General features: G+C 41.0%; 1 protein-coding gene across 1 annotated transcript in view; it reads right to left on the bottom strand.

Annotated features, from left to right (window-relative positions):
• Positions 1-5,539, bottom strand: part of DHRS9 (dehydrogenase/reductase 9) — a 21,877-nt gene extending 16,338 nt beyond the window's left edge. The window contains exon 1 of the mRNA XM_003795168.2: positions 5,494-5,539. The gene's annotated coding sequence lies outside the window, so the exon portion shown is untranslated. The remainder of the gene's footprint in view (positions 1-5,493) is intronic.
• Positions 5,540-5,789: the final 250 nt, after the last annotated feature.

The raw sequence follows: 5,789 nt of genomic DNA, 5'->3' as shown, positions 1-5,789 counted from the left end.
ACCTCAGAAGAAGTGAGGTGATTAGGAGCCCAGACCTCAGAAGAAGTGAGGTGATTAGGAGCCCAGACCTCAGAAGAAGTGAGGTGATTAGGAGCTCAGACCTCAGAAGAAGTGAGGTGGTTAGGAGTTCAGACCTCAGAAGAAGGCAGACAGAGATTCCAGGCTGGTTTCACTATCATCATAGGATCTTTGGCCAAATTATATTTTCTGAGCCTCCATTTTCCTACCTGTACTATAGAGATATAACATCTACCTTGGAGTACCAGGTAGAATGAAGTGACTCAACGCCTGCTACATGGGAAGGACCTGTTGTTCCCTTTATGACAGGACCACTTTCACATTGTGAGGGGCCTGCACTATGTAATCTAGTCATGGGTTTCTCCACTTTAGTACTTTTGATATTTAGGGCCAGATAATCATTTGTTGTGGGTCAGTCCTGTGTATTGCAGCCTTGACCTCTCCCCACAAGATGCCAGTAGCACCTCTCCCCCAGCTGTGACAACCAAATATGTCTCCAGACATTACCAAAAGTCTCTGGGGGTGCAGAATCATCCTGGCTAAGAACCACTGGTCTACAGCTTTCATGTCTTGGTGAGTCCAGAATTCCACAGCTTCCAGAACTACTTCTCTCGAAATTTATTGATTTCCATTGATTCCTTGGTAGTATCACATTGATGAGAACTTACATTTTTATGGCCTTAACAGAGAAGTTTAGTTACTTAAAAAAAATCATATATATCCTGCTGCATTACTTTCTATAATTTTTTAAAGTTGTTTTTGTCATCAGGAGGATTGGAAGCAGTGAACAAAGCCAAATTTATGTATGACACTATTTGTGAAGTTAGGAATTACCAAATTAGCACTTATAGCATTTGTGAGGCCTGGGTACTGGCTACTCCTTTTCAATTTGGGCCACTACAAACTCTTCTGGGAGTGCCCCTCAGCTGGGTGGCCAACTGACTCTACAGAATTCAGGACATACTCCTAAAAAAATCCACAGTTCTTGGATTGCTGGTGACCAAGTCAAGTAGAAACGGTAGTAACTACTATGGCCTGTTAAGTGCTTGCCGTGTTCTAGGCCCTCTGGTAGGATCTATAAATATTTATCTCATTTAAACCTTACATAAAAATTATTTTTATCCTACAGATGAGGGGAAAACTTCAGAAATGTGGTTGAACTGGCTGAAGACATAATTGTAGTGTTGATTTTGGGACTGACACCCAAACCACTCTGGTCCCATCACTACGGTCTGCATCCCCCTTGACCTGGGCATCTGGGCTGTGCACACACTTCTCTATGTTACAGTGCCTCACATGATACTTGGCATTCAGCTGATGTGCAGTAAATGTGATATCAGGAAAGAAGGAAGAGCGGCAGGGAAGAAGGAAGTCTCCACGCTAGCTCCAGAGTGCTGTTGATAATTGGAGCAGTCTTTGACACCTCTGACTCATTAGGGCAAAATTAAAATAGTAATTATAATGATACAATACACACACGTCCAATCTTGGTACCTTTAAAGGCTTTGAGAAGTGACCATGTAATGCCTACTTAATGTATGTTTTTGGTGTAGAGTAGGGGTCAAAATCAAGGTCACTTCCCAGAGAGCAGCTGGAACTACAACTTGATCTCTGATCTCCCAAACTGTGTGAAAAGAGAAGGAAGAACTGCAGAAAGATGAGTACATTATCAGTTGATAGCAACAATAGAAAATTCCTTTGCCAAAAAATTTCTACCATGCCACAAAGATTTAAAAGAAACTAAAAGAAGAGAATTAATTTTCTCTCTCATCTGCCAGAATGCTCGATAGTAACTGCCTGTTAGCAGCTGGAGAAAATATCACAACTTGATCACTGTCCTTGCTCACTTCTGCTTCTTTGAAACGTCTCTTCCTGGGTTTTGTTTCCTACTAACATTTTAAAAATAAGATTCTGTGATTTCACTTCTCTTATTCACCTTTCTCTGTTCTTTAAAAATAAGTACACAGTTAAAAAAAAGGACAAATGTCTGAATGTCATTGTGAGGTATACTTTTTATAAGAAACGTAGAGTGCTTTCTATATAGTTCCTCCCAGACCTCTAGCTTTTATTTCCTCATCACCTCATGAGGGGTTTCAGATTAGAAACCTATACTAAAGTGAGTTAACCACAACAACAGGTGTTTATAGAATCTTTATTTACTTCTAATCTGTTGCAAGTGTGGCCAAAGTTGAACCAACAACTATGTTGTTTACCAAAATAGATCAAATAAGGAGCATTGTGCAACAGTTTTCTAAAACATTCTCTTTGTGGAGGTCTCCTATGCAAGCTGTCTCAATACTGAGAGCAGCTGAATGTGTAATGCCCTTTGTACATTTCAATATTGTATATCTGGTTAACTTACACAAAATTCCTTTTCATTTCACTTTTCATTGAAATAAAAAACTCAGTCTCTTCTTTTTTTCCTTTTTTTTTTCTTAAGACAGTCTCATCTTGTTGCCCTGGGTAGGGTGTCATGGCATCATCATAGTTCACAGCAACCTCCAACTCTTGGGCTCAAGCAATCCTCTTGCCTCAGCCTCCTGAGTAGCTGAGACTACAGGCACCCAGCACAACTCCTGGCTGTTTTTAGAGATGGGGTCTTGCTCTTTTTTTTTTTTTTTTGCAGTTTTTGGCCAGGGCTGGGTTTGAACCTGCCACCTCCAGCATTACTCCTTTGAGCCACAGGCGCCACCCTGGGGTCTTGCTCTTGCTCAGGCTGGTCTCAAACTCCTGAGCTCAAGCAATTCACCTGCCTTGGGCTCTTGGAGTGCTAGGATTGTACGTGTGGGCCACTGTGCCTGGTAACTCTGTTTTTTCTTAATTCAAGTGGCCTTTCAGAGATTTCTGGGGCCCTTTTCTTTAAGAAAAATAAACACTGGAACCCAATGATACCAACTACCTCATATAACTAAAGAATTATGTTTCCATGGAGAAAATGTTTAAGCTGGCACCCAGAAATCTAATTTTTTTCAAATGGAACCAGGGGACCCCACATGAAATGTGCTTGCATCAAGCAACAAATGTTCTTTTGAGAGTCTGATTAAATAATAACTATAATAATGCTGCTGCTGCTGCTATTACTTTGTTGGTATTCATCATGGGAGGGTAATTCCTTCAGTCAGTGGGATGAAGAAGGTCTTCCACTGGTTATTTCATCTGTCTTCAATCCTGCTTCCCAAAAAGTGGAAACCTGGTAGCCTGGCCAGGCTTTGGGCAGTAGGACAAGGCGTGGGGTTGGTGTGCGTTTCCTCTGCAGATTCATTCAGCCAGTCTCCTCCCAGCACAGCCCCTGTCCCTCCCAGTGGAGGCGTAGCAACTTATGCAGGGAAGACCGGCGAGATTTATAGTCTGATTTTTAGTTCTAAGGTTAAAAGTATCTCTGATTTTCGGCTCGGCGCCTATAGCTCAACCGGCTAAGGTGCTAGCCATGTACACCTAAGGTGGCGGGTTCAAATCCCCAGCCCGGACCCGCCAAACAACAATGACGGCTGCAACCAAAAAATAGCCGGGCGTTGTGGTGGGCGCCTGTGGTCCCAGCTACTTGGGAGGCGGAGGCAGGAGACTCGCTTGAGCCCAGGAGTTGGAGGTTGCTGTGAGCTGTAATGCCACGGCACTCTACCCAGGGGGACAGCTTGAGGCTCTGTCTCAAAAAAAAAAAAAAAAGTATCTCTGATTTTCCTTGGTCTTTCCTCCAAACTTTTAAATTATAATTCACCATTAGCCTTCATAATTATTAAATAATTATCCTTAGTTCCTCCTAGCTTTATTATATTTCTTTCCTTACAGTATTGACTGGTTCGAAATTATTGTTCAAGCCATAATTACTTGATTTATGGTCACTGACCAAAAATTGCTAGCTGGAAAAGATTATATGTTGGGTAGAATTGTAGCTTGTTGTCACAGAGCTTTAAGGGAAGCTTAGCACAGAGAGAGAACGCAGGAGTTGTAGGTATAGATGACAACGGTGTGTCCAAACCTTCAGTCTATTTCTTTCAGCCTCAGTTGTCTTTGAGCAAAAGAAAAGTCTGAGTTTTTAAACACTGTCCCTTTAAGAAAGTAACATTTGTTATAAAGGTTTTAAAACTGATTCCTGTTTCCCCCACTTAAAATGTATGAGGTGGTGATTTTCTTTTGTATTTAAACACTGAGATTTGTTCTAAAATTTAAGTGTCCCTTTTTTAAATCTTAAAAAAATGTAATATAAAGATGATATAACATTTAACTTTCATTTTATGCAGTATCTAGCCAAGGATATTTTTAGAGCACCTACTATATGCCAAGAAATACTAATATATATTTTTTCTTATATAATAGTATTTTTAATTTATTTTTATTTTTAGATATACATGTGATTATTAGGTTTCCACTTTTTGCCTTCACAGAATTAAAAAGGCTTAAAATTTAACAATACTAATGTTTAAGATAAGGACTAGAAACAAAAACCTTGTAAAGAATGAATGAAGATAAATACATTCAGAAAAGAAATCAGATGATTGCTGCAATGAAGTGTTAAGCAATAATAATAGTAATGCAAAGAAAGTAACATTCACATTGTCAAATAAGAGTATGTCCATTATAGAATGCTTTGACTCTGAGGGTCAGTATGGAGTCATCAATTAACTTCTTCTTATGTTTTTTCCAAAGTCTCAAAAAAATAGACAACTAACATTACTAATATTTTTATAAGGCATAATCCGTCCCTTGGACTAATGAGGACGTTTCAGGGTTGTTTGTACAAACCTAAATTGACTTTTAGTTTAAAAACATGCCCTTTAAACTTCACCTCCACCTGTGAAAAATCAAGTCATTCAGAGAGAGGGAGGGAGAGAAAGAGAGAGCCACACCACCAGTTGAAATACCAACCCTGGATCACAGAATGGGGAGTGAATATCTGAAGCAGGTTTATTGCTGTCAACCCAGGATGCAGGGATCAAATGTGCATTGGCAGGAATTTCCCTGCTTCCTTCTGACCTACAAGGCATTTTCCTCACAGTTTAGTACGTGTGTGCGAGTTCACGGAAACCAACACCTGATGGGGTTGGTGAAGCCGGTCGATAAACAGATCAGACTTGCAGGTGGCAGCAAATCTACTGCTCCAGTAAGAAACTCCTTAATTTTTCCTATGCTTTTCCAGCACTCCCTTCCCCAATTTCCAATTAATCTTAACGGTCACAGATGGTGTCAGATAGGCCTGGAGAGAACTAGCTGCGTGTTTATCCTGGGTCTAAAGGACATTCGAAGAGAGCCCTGGAGGAGTGTAGGCAAGATTCCAGGTCACACCAAGACCTCTGTCATGAGATGGACCCGGCTCCCATCACTGCTTTCTATTTTATTAAAAAAAAAAAAAAAAAAAAGCAACAGTTGACCACAGCTTGAAAGACAACTTGATTCATTCTGTAAAAGTGAGGCCAAGCAAAGATTTTAGATTGACCTGACAAATGAAAGAATAAATGACAAAACTCAGTCATCGGTTACCTTATTCAAGATGAAGCGAGACAGAGAAGCTGCTGGTGGACCTGCTGGCCGCGGGCAGTCTTCTGCTGGGCACGGGAAGGAAGTGTTGTGCCACCCCAGCCACCCTGGTGCTTCCGTGGAGCTCTCAGTACTGCATGTGTGAGGAGTCCTCAGCTCCCCTCCTTGCCCTGTGAGTCACCACCTACTGTGACACTGAGCGATGACTACATTTCTCTTCAGTGGGTGAAAGAAGCCAGACGCTGGAGGTCACATGCTGCCAAAGGAATCTGTGGCATTTATAGTAAATTAAACTTAGC

Source organism: Otolemur garnettii, unplaced genomic scaffold (genome assembly GCF_000181295.1).
Source record: "Otolemur garnettii isolate 467f Iridium unplaced genomic scaffold, OtoGar3 scaffold00090, whole genome shotgun sequence".
Lineage (NCBI taxonomy): Eukaryota > Metazoa > Chordata > Mammalia > Primates > Galagidae > Otolemur > Otolemur garnettii.
The sequence above is the reverse complement of the archived record's forward strand: the minus strand, read 5'-3'. Positions and strand labels throughout refer to the sequence as shown.